Genomic DNA, 15,870 nt, shown 5'->3' with positions numbered 1-15,870 from the left:
TTCCATTCTGAAATGAGCCTTGCTAGATAAAGTATTCTTGGCTGCATGTTTTTGTCATTTAGGACCCTGAATATACTGCCAGCCCTTTCTGGCCTTGCCAGGTCTCTGTGGAGAGGTCTGCTGTACCCTAATACTCCTCCCCATAAAAGTTAGAGATTTCTTGTCTCTTGCTGCTTTAAGGATCTTCTCTTTATCTTTGGAATTTGCAAGCTTCACTATTAAATGTCGAGGTGTTGAACGGTTTTTATTGATTTTAGGGGGGGATCTCTCTATTTCCTGGATCTGAATGTCTGTTTCTCTTCCCAGATTAGGAAAGTTTTCAGCTATGACTTGTTCAAATATATATTCTGGACCTCTGTCTCTTTCGGTGCCCTCGGGAACCCCAATTAAATGTAGATTTTTCTTCCTCAGGCTGTCATTTATTTCCCTTAATCTATCTTCATGATCTTTTGTTTTTCTCTTTTTTTCCTCCGTTTCCCTCTTTGCCATCAACTTGTTTTCTATATCACTCACTCGTTCTTCTACCTCATTAACCCTTGTTAGGTCCTCATTAGGACCTCTAGTTTGGATTGCATCTCATTTCATTGATTTTTAATTTCTGCCTGATTAGATCTAAATTCTGCAGTCATGAAGTCTCTTGAGTCCTTTATGCTTTTTTCTAGAGCCACCAGTAGCTTTATAATTGTGCTTCTGGATTGGCTTTCTGACATTGAATTGTAATCCAAATTTTGTAACTCTGTGGGAGAGAGGACTGTTTGTGATTCTTTCTTTTGAGGTGAGTTTTTCCTTCTAATCATTTTGCTCAGTGCAGAGTGGCCAAAAACAAGCTGTATTGGGAAATGAAGAAAAAGAGAGAAGAGAAAAAAGAAAAGAAAAAGAAAAAAAGAGAGAGAGAAAAAAAGGGGGGGGCAAGCAGAAAACAAAAAACAAGGGAGTATCCTCTGATTCTGTATATTGTAAGTCCCTTGACTTCCCCTGGAACTTTCCAGTGCTGCTTGGTCAATAACTTGCTTTTCCACTGTCCGTCTACCTGGTCTTCTGGGTGAGGGGGCCTGCTGTGCTGATTCCCAGGTGTGAGCACCTGGGGGAGCTGCTCAGCCCCCTGCCTGGTGCTCGGCTCAGTGGGAGTTATTTATCCTGTGAGGCCCTAGGAGGAGCAACAACAGTGGTGGTGGCCAGCTCTCCAGCCTTGGATTCAGCTCCTGCAGTTACTACCGGAGCTCTCAGTCTGCAGGGGCCTGGATGCTCCAGGGCGGGGGCCGCTGATCTGCACAGCTCGCCCCCCGCCCCCAGCAGCAGGAGCATCCTCGCTGTCCTGTGTCCTCCCGGCCTCCGCCTGTCCTGGGGGGAGCACAGGATCCTGGGCTGTGTCCCCCGGCGCCCTGGGCTCTGGGGCCTGTGCTGCTGGAATCAGGCTTTTGCCCATTTCATGATTGGATTGTTTCTTTGCTGTTGAGTTTAATAATTTCTTTATAGATATTGGATACTAGTCCTTTTTTTAAAAAATTTATTTATGATAGTCACACACACAGAGAGAGAGAGGCAGAGACACAGGCAGAGGGAGAAGCAGGCTCCATGCACCGGGAGCCCGACGTGAGATTCGATCCCGGGTCTCCAGGATTGCGCCCTGGGCCAAAGGCAGGCGCTAAACCGCTGCGCCACCCAGGGATCCCTGGATACTAGTCCTTTATCTGATACGTCATTAAAAGGCATGATGATTTGTAACTCCCATGGTGCCTGGCGAGTACTTGAATGAGTCTTCAAAGTGAATAATGTGTCAGCCTTGAACCCATGTCCAGCTGTCCACAGTAGTAGATCTGAAAGACCAGAGGGAATTGTTAGTTGTTCTGGAAGGTGCAGAATGAGGATGTGATGGGAAGGGATAACGACAGTTCTGTTGGGTTCGGGATGGCCACCAGGAGCAGGAAAGCTTGGGAGTAGGGGAACTTGGGTAGCCTGAGAGATGGGTTTCCCTCCTGGGAGGTAAATGGCCAGGAGGGCCTCCAGTTGTTTGGAGGATGAAACCCAAGTGTTCAGAGAAGCCTCCAGAATCAACCAAACTGCCAGGTGGTGTGTGTCAAACTCAAAGTTGTGGTTCCCACTCCAAGCCTAGAGCCACAGGAACCTCCCAGTCCAGCCCTTGCAGTGGGGAGCCATGGGCTCCATGCACTGAAGGCAGGTTGGGGAAAAGTGAGGGAAATGACTATATCATGAGTAGCAAAACCTTCAAGAGAGACATTAGCTCCCAGCATGGGCTCCCCACAACCTCCCTGGGCTTTCTCCACCCGTATTTGTTTGTTCAGAGCCTAGTTCCAAAGAAATCAAGGTGAACTAGCCATCTTAAATATACCTATTCAGCTGTCACCTTTCCTGCCACGGGCATCTATTTCTGTGTGGCATAGCTGCAAGTGTCTTTGAAGTGCCCTATTACCCCTGCTTGACCTTTTGACTAGTTTAGATTCATGTCAGTAACTAAGAGGTGTTTTACTATTGAAGAATGAGACACAGGCTGGGGCTTTCTCTGCTGGTCAGAGGGCTGGGGGGACAGTCAAAGTAATTCCTGCTAACATAGCACTCTTTGCATTGCTGAGCAGGAATCTAACACACAGCTTCTTTGCTTCATGGCTTCCAAAGACCAGAGAAGAAAGTCTTTTGTTTCAAAGTGCTGTAGAAGCAGGGAGCACTCTGAAGCTTTTCATGTAATTTATTCTGATATAATTTAATATATATAAAACCCAAATATACAATGTTTGCCAAAATTGTCCTGATTTTCTTTAAGAGGTTTTAACTATTCACTGTAAGGATCATGCTTCTCGATTCATGACTTATTTTTTCAACTGGAAGTTACTTATGGCAACAGTGAAAGTGGGTGCTCATCTGATAATATTTCTTCAACAAGTCAACCTCAGGTGCCTGGATGGCTCAATCAGTTAAGCATCTGACTCGATTTCTGCTCAAGTCGTCATCTTAGGGTCGTGGGTTAGAACCCCACATTGGGCTCTGCACTCAACGGGGAGTCTGCTTCTCTCCTTCTGCCTCTCCCTCTGCCCCCTCTGCACTCTCTCTCTCTAAAATAAATAAATAAATCTTTTAAAAATCTTTTTTTAAAAAATTTATTTATGATAGTCACAAAGAGAGAAAGAGAGAGAGGCAGAGACATAGGCAGAGGGAGAAGCAGGCTCCATGCACCAGAGCCCGATGCAGGATTTGATCCCGGGTCTCCAGGATCGCGCCCTGAGCCAAAGGCAGGCGCCAAACAGCTGCGCCACCCAGGGATCCCAATCTTTTAAAAATCTTAAAAAAAAAAAAGAAGTCAACCTCCTTCCTGTCATTTGTATGACCTTGGAGATTATGACTGGTAAGCTAGATAAAAGTCAAAGATATGTGCAGAATGCAACCAAATGTCATTTTTTATGGGTTCAAATAGATCCATGGATTATAGGGAGACTATGAAAAGAATTCATTTTTTTAAAAGATTTTATTTATTTATTCATGAGAGACACACAGAGAGAGGGGCAGAGACACAGGCAGAGGGAGAAGCAGGCTCCATGCGGGGAGCCTGATGTGGGACTTGATCCCAGATCTCCAGGATCAGGCCCTGGGCTGAAGGTGGCGCTAAACTGCTGAGCCACCCAGGCTGCCCAAAAGAATTCATAATAGAATCAAGTAAATAGTCAGTTGAATCCCATCAAGCAGCTACCAGCCTAGCTGTGAGTTAGGTACACAGTCATTCAACTTAAGAATGAATTCAAGCAACTTTGTAAGATCACCCTGTCAAGTTGTGGTAAATGTTAATGTTAGAACCACTTTACAAATAAATGCATATTGCAAGCAAAATTATCCCATTAGCTATGTTCCTAATGTTAGGAAAACTGGTTCAATCCTTTTGAGTTAATTTACACCAGACAGGTAATGTCACAGTGTATTGATTTGTCACCAAGATTGTTGGGAAATAGCAACTTCTTGTGACAAATGTTGCTTAAACTCCAAGTGAACAAACACCATTTTCTATAATAAACATCCTCTCAAACACATTAGTCTTAAGATTGTAAGTCAAAAAAACAAAAACAAAAACAAACAAAACAAACAAACAAACAAAAAAGATTGTAAGTCAAGTCCTTGAACTGTAAGAATAAAACTTTCAATATTATAGCACTTTTTAGCAAACTAGACAGGATTTTACTCTGATGACAAGACTCAGGAAATGGAGACAATTAGATTACATTATTTGTTCACAGGTGTGTAAATACTCACTATTATTTCTCCTACCTAATAAGATTTAATGGTTACCTCAAGACTTGTTCTTTCAGAGTACCTGTATCAACAATCTGCAATTTTCCCAGGATTCTTCTTTAGCAACAGCTAACTGGGTCTTAGAGATTCTGCTTCTTCCCACATTTTCAAGCCAAAGTGGAATAAAAGAAATTGTAGTGTACAATCTGTTTCATGATCCCATTCAAAATGTATGGGCTCAGACTCACATTGGCACCATGATTATAGAAGACGGCTCTGTTTCTTCTTGTCCTGGAGAACTGCAGTTCCTGTTCTTATATCCTGCCACAATCTCTGATCAACTTGCAAAATGGCTAGCTTAAAGAAAACCTCAAAGTTTACTTGGAAATCTTCTAATTGATTAGAATTTCCCTTAGTGGATATTATAGATTCAATTGCAAACTCCAAATAAAGATCAATTCAAGGCCCAATTTCTAGTACCTCAGAAAGGGGTCTTATTTGGGATAAGGGTCTTTGCAGATTTGTCCACGTGAAGAGGAGGTCATTATGGTGGGCCCTAATCCAATATAAGTTGTGACCTTATAAAAAGGGGAAATTTGGACACAGATACACACAGAAAAAAGATGATGTGGAGACGCAGGGAGAAGGCCATGTGAAGGTGGAGGCAAAGATAGACAAAGGCAGCTGCAAACCAAAGAGCCCTAGGATTGCTGGCTGTCACCAGAGTCTAAGAAGAGGCAAGGAAGGGTTCCACCCAGACTCTCAGAGGAATGACGGCCTGGCCAACACCTTGATTCTAGACTTCTAGCCTCCAGAAATCTAAGGGGATAAATTTCAATTGTTTTAAGTCACCCAGTTTGTGAGACTTCATTATGGCAGCTCTAGTCCGTCCTTTAAACTTGGGGATGATGCAGAATTGAAAGCAGAGATTGTGAAGTAAACCTAACTATTACTATTGTGTGAAATCTGGGAATAACATGTGCAGGTGGATATTTGTCTTGGCTGGATTCCTCCTTAGAAAGCAGAGCTACCGTGATGGCTTTGGGGCTAGTAATTTCTTTTGACAAGGAATCTCAGGGAATAGGAGGAAAATGATATAACTGAATGCATAATCAAACTGGTCATTGCTGCAAGTAACTGAGTCTCCTTCCTGCTGGCACGTTTGAGGAACATTTTGGAATGTTCCATGGAACACCATGGAACTGTCTGCCCAAGGAATGCTAGAGGAGTGCATTGAAAGAGGCATTGGTGTCTTTCTCCCACTGGACAGCCTCTCCATGGTGTCCCATCTCTTGTGCTCTAGGGTCTGTGCATGTGTGAATGCAGAGTGGTTCCCAGAGTGCTTTGCTATGGGTCTGAAACAAGGGTAAAAAGCAAGAGAGGTGGAGGCGAAGGGGGACTGTCAGGTCTCACCTGAGCAGAGCTGGTGGGCTACAGCAGTAGCTAGAGCACAGGCTGAGAGGTTGTGACTAGGACATGAGAATTATCCAAAAATATTTGTAGAATTAGCCTTATTAGGGTACTTAGATCTTTTTTTTTTTTTTTAAATTTTTATTTATTTATGATAGTCACATAGAGAGAGAGAGAGAGAGGCAGAGACACAGGCAGAGGGAGAAGCAGGCTCCATGCACCAGGAGCCTGACGTGGGATTCGATCCCGGGTCTCCAGGATCGCGCCCTGGGCCAAAGGCAGGCGCCAAACCGCTGCGCCACCCAGGGATCCCTGGGTACTTAGATCTTAAGTTGAAAAGTGCAAGAGAATTTTACTCTATAAACAGCACTGGAACATTTAGAGGAACTTACTAATCATATTTATAAATTTAATTTATTAGATTTGTAAGAATTGTTTAAGTACTTGCAAAAACTGTTTGGTTTGCCAGACAATTGAATTAGTTCAAAAAGAAGATTAAGTGTATTGGATTTATCAATACAGTTAAAATATTTAAAGGAATTTAATTAAGTTATAAAAGTCTCCTTAAAAATTACTGTGAATATTTGTGAAATTTATAAATATAACTTGTCTCTAAATTGAACTTAAAAACTTAGGAGAAACCAGGCCTTTGAATGATTTGAATATTAATTTTTATTTTTTAAAAGATTTTATTTATTTATTCATGAGAGGCAGAGAGAGAGAGAGAGAGAGAGAGAGAGAGGCAGAGACACAGACAGAGGGAGAAGTAGGTTCCAAGCAGGGAGCCCAATGAGGAACCTGATTCCAGGACCCTGGGGTCACACCCTGGGCTGAAGGCAGGCGCTCAACTGCCGAGCCACCAGGCGTCCCTAAATGTTAATCTTTAAATTCCAAAGTAGCTCCTGAGTATTCTTTTCTATACAAAATGCTATTCTTAAAAACTAAAAAAAAATCGTAACTATATCTTCCAATGCTATGGAAATCATTTTTCTCCTATCCTGTTCATTGGAAAATATGAGTGTTTAAAAGTGGGATAAATACAAGATATCCATTTAATTTGCAAGTTAAATTTTGTATCATTTAGGGTTCTCTGGCTGCAGACAAGGAAAATCTATTTTCAGCAAAACAAAGGGAATTTACTGAAGGATCCTGGCTAGCTCAGAGAATTAAACTCATTTGCAGGCGTCAGAGGCCACTCTGGCTCTTATCTGACAAGAGGACATAATACTGGGAGTTGGGTGCTTGCCAAATTCATGAAAGGTTGGAGGAGTGGGCCATAGAGCAACACCACAGGCTGACCTCTTCAGGAAGCACTCACTTTGCCACTCCCAAGAGGTCTGAGGGTCCTCTACGCTGTCCTTCCTCCCCCAGGAGCCTCACTTTCAAAATACCAAAGTGTCTAAGTCTCCCATGGGTCTCTTGCTGCTAGGATGACCAGAGGTCAAGCCACTTTCTCCTGGCATACGCTGGGGAGTCTTTCTTGCCACCTGGGGCCAGCCCAGCATCCTCGACCCTGGCCCTGACTTTGTTTTGCTTGTTGCATTACTGTAGAACAACTGTCTGATAACTAACTAGTGCTGTAAAACAATGAGCATGTCATTATGTCATTGATTCTGTGGGTCAAGAATACAGATAGGGCACAGGGGACAGGACTGTCTCTGCTCCGTGGGGTCTGGGAATACTCCAGCAGCTCGACTCTGGAGTCCCTGGCACACTTCTTTGCTCACATTTCAGGTGCCTGTCTGAAGGACAGCCCGGGAGGGGCTGTGGACCAGAGCACGTGCATGTGGTCTCTCTGGGACACCATCTTGGGTGGTGGAATTTCTCACATGGAGGCTCAGTTCTTCAAATGCTCAGGTTCCAATGAAGGAGATGGAAACAACTTGGCCTTTAATGACCCAGCCTTGGAAGTCATACAGCATAATTTCCGCTCTGGTCAAAATGATCACAAGCCTGCTTATATTCAAGGGGAAGGATGCAGACCCTGCCTCTTCACTTGGAGGAGTGTCAAGAATTGGCAGCATTGCACTCTTCTGAGGCTACATTCATGGTCCTCCATAAAGTTCAACTCCCCACTTGCTATAGTCCTATAACTGGAGGGCCTAGCCAGTGTGCTACTGCACATGGGTTACTGTGACATTAATCCTCACAGCCTGGGGAGGGTGGAGAGAGGTTCTGGGTCAGCCAGAGAACCTGTAGCCAGAGCAACCTCATCACTCACCTCGATGTGCAATAAACATGTTATCATTTCCTATGGATACACGAGGTAGAAAAAGTTGAGGTGTACTGCACTACACATGAGCCCCTTGCAAGCAAGAGCTTTGTTTGCTTTCTTCATCACTGTATCCCCCATGGTGCTTGGCACATAGCAAGTGCTCAACAAATAGTTGTTGAATGAATTAATGCATGCATGCATGAATGAATGAATGAATGAATGAATGAATTTGCTCCAATGCTCACAACATGAAAGCACCATTGCGGCTCAGCCAGACTTTGTTAGGGAAAGGCTATTCATAAGAGAATTACCAGGAAAGTTCTTAGGTAATGGGACCTCTCTCCCCTACCCGAGGGCTTTGATTCCAGGGGCAGGTCACCATTACCCCTTTCTCCAAGGGCTCTGCATTCTCCTTGTTGCTCCTTACTAGCAACTGGTGCCTCCTTAGGTTCCAACTAGCTGAGAAAGCAGAAAAAAGCAAGTCTGAGGAGGAAGAGAGGCGAAGCAGAAGCACATCAGCCAAAAAGGCATCTCGTCAGCTCTCCTCTTTCCTTCTGGGCCCTCCCTCACCAGGATAGCCCTTGACAGGCCCTTCACGACAACATAGGCTCTTCCTGGCAGGAACTCAAAGCCTTTCCAGCTTCTACCCAGCACTCAGATCCAAAGCTGCTTCCACAGTTCCGGGTATCAGCTGTAGCAGCACCACACTTCCTGGACCAATTTCTGTCCAGGCTGCTCTAATAGAAATCATAGATAAGGTGGCTTATAAACAACAAATATTTATTTCTCACAGTTCTGGAGGCTACAAAGTCCAAGATCCAAGATCAGGGGCCAGAAGATTCAGTGTCTGGTAAGAACCTGCTTCCTTATAGACAGCTGTCTTCTCATTGTGTCCTCACATGGCAGAAGGTGTGAGGGAGCTCTGTGGGATCTCTCTCTAAGAGCACGGAGTCCCTGCACCCCCCCAGAAGAGCACTGATCCCATGCCTGAGGATTCCAGCTTCATGACCTAATCACTTTACAAAGACCTTATGTCCCAACACCATCACCTTGGGAGTTAGGATTTCAGTGTATGAATTTAGGGGGGCACAAATATCTAGTCTATAGTACTCACCACCCCCCGCCTCCCCATAGGCTACCCCTAAAGCTCTGGGCATCTGACCCTAAGGCCCGATTCCACAGCCCAGCCCAGCCATAGACCAGGTGTGAGGTCACAGACAGGGCATTGAAGCTCCCCTCCCTTGGTGTTCCCATCTGGAAACTTCCTGCCTTCTTCTGGGGTGGATTGAGGTCATAAACAGATGCTCTCTGCAAGCTCTGAAGTCTTCTTATGGGGAGGGAGTGCATGTGTTTTTGGTCATTCAGGGGCTGTGGTATTTATCTGTTTTTCCAGCCCTTGCCCCAGTCCTTGGGATATAATAGATCCTCACCCCATATATGTTCATTGATGGAATAATTGAAGTATTTATTTATTTTTCTTATTTATTTTTCATTCATTCATGCATTTATTCATGCATTTATTTGAGAGAGAGAGCTCGAGTGAGGGAGCAAGAGTAGGAGAACGAGGAGGGGGAGGAGCAGAGGGAGAGGGAAATGCAGACTCCCCCCAGAGCAGGGAGCCTGACTCCACTGGGGGCTCAGTGCCAGGACCCCAGGATCATGACCCGAGTCGAAGGCGGATGCTTAGCAGACTGAGCCACCCAGATGCCCCCGAAGTAATTTTTAATTGTCTCGGTTTTGCAGGTCAAGAAACAGAGGCTCAGAGGATGACCTGAGCTCTGAGTGACAGGAAAACTTTCAGACTGACACTTGCCGAATTGCCAATTATCTCTCAGCCTCCACATGTCCTCATTTCCTAGTGCCCGTGTCTGTTGAAAGAACAAGGCCCAGGAATCAAATCCGAACCATGGCTGCAACAGAGCACAACCTTTATAAACTCAGCCTCTCTCTCTCTCTCTCCTAAACTCAATCAGTTCCTGCTCATTTGATTTCTTCTCCGATTCTGATGGAGGTCTGGCTCCAGGTGCTGGGTCTGCAAGTCAGGGTCTAGGAGGCAGGGTGGCCATTTCGGGCCTAATTGTGCAGGGAAGAGCAGAGCCCGGCCTGCTGGAAGCGAGAGGATCAGGGCAGACTTCTCCCGCCTGGGCCCAGTTCCAGCAGCATGAAGGGCTCAGGGCTTGCTCCTCATCTTGCCCGTATCTTCCCCGTCTTCCCACTCCATGGTGTTGAGCACCGGGCCAGATAGACCTATGTGGGCTCCTGGCCTCCGAGGGGCAGGTTGTGAGGTGGGGAGCTGGCAGGGAGTGCACTATAGACATTCCTTAGGACAAATAACTCATGGGGGTAAATACACAAAAACCAAACTGAGTAACAGTCTAATTCATAGGAAAACAAGCCCCTGGGCAGCTTGTGCCTGATGAGGTAAGTGGAAAAACATGATGTCACTGTTATTTTTTTATTTTATTTTTTAATTTTTTTAAGATTTTATTTATTCATGATAGTCACACAGAGAGAGACAGAGAGGCAGAGACACAGGCAGAGGGAGAAGCAGGCTCCATGCACCGGGAGCCCGATGTGGGATTCGATCCCGGGTCTCCAGGATCACGCCCCGGGCCAAAGGCAGGCGCCAAACCGCTGCGCCACCCAGGGATCCCATGATGTCACTGTTAGACGGAGTCTCGCCAGCACCTCTCTTCCTCCCTCGCTCCTCTTCTCTGTGTCTCCCCCTTCAGTCATCCCTTAATGCCTCTCTCCCTCCCCCCTCCTTTCACCTCAAGATCAGCTTCCCTCCTTGCTCTCTTGGGGGCATCCTCTCTCCTTCCCCAGAGCCCTCTGACAGTAGGCTACTCCAGTTCTTTAAGGGAAACTCAACAAGAGTGAGGGGCAAACCACTGAGAAGTCACCAAATCCCTTGGTTTCCAAGGGCACAATATTGGCCTTTTGGCAAATGATAAGCATCTGAAAGCTCCTCCCCAGGATGCCTGGGGGGCTCAGTTGTTGGGCGTCTGCCTTCAGCTCAGGTCTTGATCCCGGGGTCCTGGGATCGAGTCCCACATCCTGCTCCCCACATGGAGCCTGCTTCTCTTTCTGCCTTTCTCTCTCTCTGTCTCTTATGAGTAAACAAATAAAATCTTAAAAAGAAAAAAAAAAAAAAGCCTCCTCCCCAAGGGAGAAGGGCTCTCTAATAATGGTAGGACTTCCTTTTCCACCTTAAGAACGAGTGTGGTGTTTGGGGGCCCTATTCTGGTGTCCTTTCCTTGAAAGGTATCCTACGGATCTGAACTACTGAACTACCAGGCTGGCAAATTGCAAATTCTACTGAATAGAAGCATTTGGGGAGGTGAGAAGGAGGGGACAAAGCCAGCTTGACCACACATGCGGGCCTGTGGGACCGTTCACTGCCCCCTTCCAGACTGGAGCAGGTGCTCAGCAGACATGGACAAGATGCTTTGGCTTTGCTCGGTCGAGTCTGATCTCATTATCCTCTCGCAGCAGCTACTGGCTGCTCTCTCCTCAACTCTTCACCTCCCCTGCCTGCTGCCCCCCCCCACTTCTCCCTACACCCAAAATCAGTATTCTTTGCACTTCCTGGTAATTCCATCACCAGGCATTTGACCTAATTTGGGGGGCATGGCTTCCCAAGCATGGCAGATGGAAGGCATCAGAATCCCCAAATGAAGAGCTGGTGTGGGCCACTCACCTGCGTCAGGCGGGTGATGCTCTGAGCATAAGGAACGGCTATGTGGGTAAGTCTTTGACTCCCCTTGCCATGCTGCAAGGTCTTTCAGGCAGGAGTGGGTCGGCTGTGTTCACTGGGGGCACTTGATCAGTCGTGTTGTTGCATTAACCATGTCTGGTCTTGTCTGGGGTTCCTGTTGCCTTACAGACTTGCTCAGAAGAAACCTCTTGTGGTTGCCAGAGTCACCTCTCCAGGTGTGTGTCCACCTGAAGTCCTCCTTTCTAAGTAATCCTTCCCAATAAACAGTGATACATGCATACAGGACCTCAGAGTACGTTGCATCTCTCATCCCATCAACTCATGGGGTCATCTCAATTATGTCATGGAGACAGAGCAAGGTCCATGATGCAGGTAGGCAGCAGAAGGACCCAGAACTCCTGTCTCCTGGCCCGGAAGTCTGTTTGCTACTACACATTCAGGTTCCCCAAGCCTTTTCCCCACATTTTTGCTTCCCTACAGTGCGCCTCACCAGGAAGGGGTCCTGACCAGCCTGTTGAGCTTCACCCTGGCCCCTCATCTGGTCCCACATCTCAACCAGAACCCTTGCTTCCCTCACCAGGGTTCTCAGATTCCACGAATGTGGACCAGCACCTTCTCAGCCTCAGCCAGGTTTCCCATTCCTGCTCTCATACCCCTCTCTCCGTGGTCCAGGCCACCCCTGTGGGTGTGGCTCTGGCCTGAGAATTGGCCCTACCCTAACCTCCACCCCCCCACCCCTTCCTTCTAACACTGGTTTAGTGGCTGTTTTCCAGCAACCTCTTAGCTTCTTGAGACATCTAAAAATAATACACCTTCTCTGTTTTAAACATGATCCTCTCTGCTTGGTGTGTTAGCGTTTGCATTTCAAAGCCCTAATTAAAATGGCTTAACTTTCCTTCATAGTTCCTACCATCCCCCTCTCCTCACTGACTGGGAACAAAACAGCAGCAAAGATGGAGGCTTGTGGTTCCCTCAACAGTGGTCATGTGTCTTCCACTGTCCCCTCTCTCATCGCTCACTGAGCAGAAGGGACCTAAGGGGGGGGGCAGAGCTGTGGGAGGCAATGTTGCAGGAAGGTCAGGGGTGCTCTGGGCAGGTGAGTGCTCCATGGGGGCAAAGTGCTCCCGGTGGAAATCTAGAGTGACTGAGTGCTCTGTGGGGCTGCTTCATACAGGAAACCTTCCCCTCTCAGTGGTGAAGGAGAGAGGAATATGCCTCCCACAAAATATACTACTTGGGGAATAAAGATTATTTTAAGCTGAAGGCAATCTAGAATCAAAAGATGCAGAAAGAAACCTCAGAGCTTCCCTTTCTGACTCTAAAAGCAATAAAATCTGGGAAGTAAGAGAGTGATAAATTCCTTCCTCAGGCCAGACCTACTCCCAGAGGGGAGAATGTAGATAAAATCCACCCCCAAATCCCTTCTTCGGGGTGGTTTCAAGGTCCTGAAGGAGACAGAAATCTCACTCATAATTGTGTAGAAAAATGCTATCACAAACTTTATCTCTTGAGTGTTCTCCTAAAAACCCATTTATTTTTTCCTAAAAGCCTTCTCTTCCCCACCCTCCTCCTAAATTCGGCACATAATCTTCTAACTTCAACTATTTCATGAGCCAGCTCCTTCTTTTGTCAGCTTCTGTGTCTATAGGAATAAACCTTTAATCTCCCATTAATATGTCTTTTGTCAGTTGAATTCACAGACCCCAGAAACAGAACCCTAAGTGGGGAAAGGAAAAGTCTTTCCTCCCAACAGTTGTGTGTTGTGATGAGGAGGGTGACAGTGGCCGGGACTCCAGTCCCTGTTGTCGGGTGCTTGGTCTTCAGTGGGAGGCACCCAACCCACTGTCTGGGGACTCCTGCAGATGATTTTGACTTGGAAGAACACATTTTTCTTCTGCTCGTCATCTCAGTCCCCAGAGTTAATATAATTAGCCTAAATCTTAAGAGGTTTGCAGAGGTCAATCCATATATAGTTAAAAAAAAATCAACTCTGCTTTATAATCTTTCAGGCAACAACCCTTGCTCACACTCATTATTGTTCACAGCATCCCTGAAGTAAGTAGAAGTACAGCTATTAAAATCCAGGTCTCTAACAAGCAAGGGTTTGTCACCGAATCCGAGTCTGATTGTTTTCAATTCGCCACTTGTTTGGTTCCATGAAGCCCCTGTAGTGCTCCAGTGACACCGACACCATTAACAGGAAGGGGTGGCGCTTCCCAGGGGAGGTCAAGAGCTGGCTCCGTGATGGTGGCCTCGGGGAGCAGGAAAAGCTGGCGCTCTTTGGAAGTCCCTGTCGCCATCCCTCTGACCTTCGGTCCAAGAATGGCACCGCCCGCAGCAGATGGTACTGAAGGTACCAGTCGTGGGGTTGCCCCAGGGCCATTCGCAGGGACAAGGGGAAGGGAGCCTGAGCTCTCAAGCATCCCGTGGGGGTCCTCCGGGTCCTTCCTCCTGGTGACCTGTGGTGACGGGCGGGGCAGCCCTGGCGCTCCGGGGGGCCTCCTGGGGCACAGCCAAGAGCTGCCTGGGGCTGAGCCCACCGTGCAGGATGGAGCGGCCAAGCGCCAGGCGGGCCTCCTCGGCCTCCACCGCCTGTAAGGGTCGGGGTCCCCGCGGCTGGGGTCCCCGCGGCTGGGGTCCCCGCGCCTGGGGTGTCCGCGGCTGGGGTCCCCGCGCCTGGGGTCCCCGCGCCTGGGGTGTCCGCGGCTGGGGTCCCTGCGCCTGGGGTGTCCGCGCCTGGGGTGTCCGCGGCTGGGGTGTCCGCGGCTGGGGTCCCCGCGGCTGGGGTGTCCGCGGCTGGGGTCCCCGCGCCTGGGGTCCCCGCGCCTGGGGTCCCCGCGGCTGGGGTGTCCGCGGCTGGGGTCCCCGCGCCTGGGGTGTCCGCGCCTGGGGTGTCCGCGCCTGGGGTGTCCGCGGCTGGGGTCCCCGCGCCTGGGGTGTCCGCGCCTGGGGTCCCCGCGCCTGGGGTCCCCGCTCCTGGGGTCCCCGCGGCTGGGGTGTCCGCGCCTGGGGTGTCCGCGCCTGGGGTGTCCGCGCCTGGGGTGTCCGCGCCTGGGGTCCCCGTGCCTGGGGTGTCCGCAGCTGGGGTGTCCGCGCCTGGGGTCCCCGCGCCTGGAGTCCCCGCGGCCCTGTGTCCCCCCAGGCTGCTGGGCGGGGTGGGTGACCGGCCTAAGTGATGGGCTCTCCACGGCCCTCAGAGACGGGTGTGGACTGAGAAAGGGAAACCGGGCCTGCGCAGCGGCGATGCCGAGGCTTCCCAACCGCGGCGGCTGCGGCCGGCGTCGTGTCCCCTGGAGGCCGGAGCCGGTGCCCGGCAGCAGCGACCCCGGGGCGGGAGGCGGGAGGCTGCGGCCTCGCTCTCCTAAGGCATCGACGGGGAGGGCTCCCCGAGGGCTGCTGGGGGGCCCTCTAGCCCCTCGGCCTCTCGGACCCGCCCCTCCTTCCCTCCGCCCAGGGGGAGCCCAGACACAGAAGAGGCAGGAAAGGTAGAAGGGCTGTCCTGGGGAACCCAGGAGCGCCCTGGAAGTCCGGCAAGGGGCGCGCGGCCGCCACAGCCCCACAGCCCACAGCCTGGAGTGGTGGCCCCGGAGCAGCCGCGGCCTTCGGGGGGGGGGCGGGGGCGTCCCGGGGCAGCGATGGCTTCTTTGGTGCCCAGCTGCGTCCTGGCGACCTCAGGAGCTGCTGCGGGCCGGCCTGGGCCGAGGAAGCCGCAGGAGCGCGCCCCTCTGCAGGGCTGCGGGCGGCACGTGCGCCCACGCGGCTCTGAGGTCAACCGAGGCTCCACCTGCCGGGAGGCCCGCTGCGGGGCCTCAGAGGAGTGGCCGGGCGACCGCGAGGACGTCTGAGCTGCCGAAGGCTCCTGGTGCGAGAAGCCAAGGTCCAGCTCGGGCGGCTGGGTCCTGGGGCTCCCCAGCCCAAGGCTCCTCCCGCCCCGCCTTTACCCCCCCGCATCGTGGGCTCCCGCCGCGCTGCACCTGGCGGCCTCCCCCACGAGGGAGTTCAGATTCTCTGTCCAGAAAAAAAGAAAGCCTCCCCCCGGAGGGCCCTTGCCCACCTCTCCCTGCAGAACCCCCTTCCTTCCCAAGCGGGGCCAAGCAGGGGAGGGTTCTCCCGTCTGGTTTTCTGTCTTGGAAGAGAGGTTGTCTCAGGGGTGGGGGCAGGTTACCTCTACCCACTTAGGTTTTCAGTCAGGACTCCAATGAAAAGACAGCTTAACAAGCGAGAGCAGGTTACCAACAGGTTACCAACAGGTGCAGGGCCCAGGAAAAACCTTAGGAGCCCCTTGAAAGTGGTG

The sequence above is a fragment of the Canis lupus genome, chromosome 7 (genome assembly GCF_003254725.2).
Source record: "Canis lupus dingo isolate Sandy chromosome 7, ASM325472v2, whole genome shotgun sequence".
NCBI lineage: Eukaryota > Metazoa > Chordata > Mammalia > Carnivora > Canidae > Canis > Canis lupus.
This window is presented reverse-complemented; position numbering follows the sequence as displayed.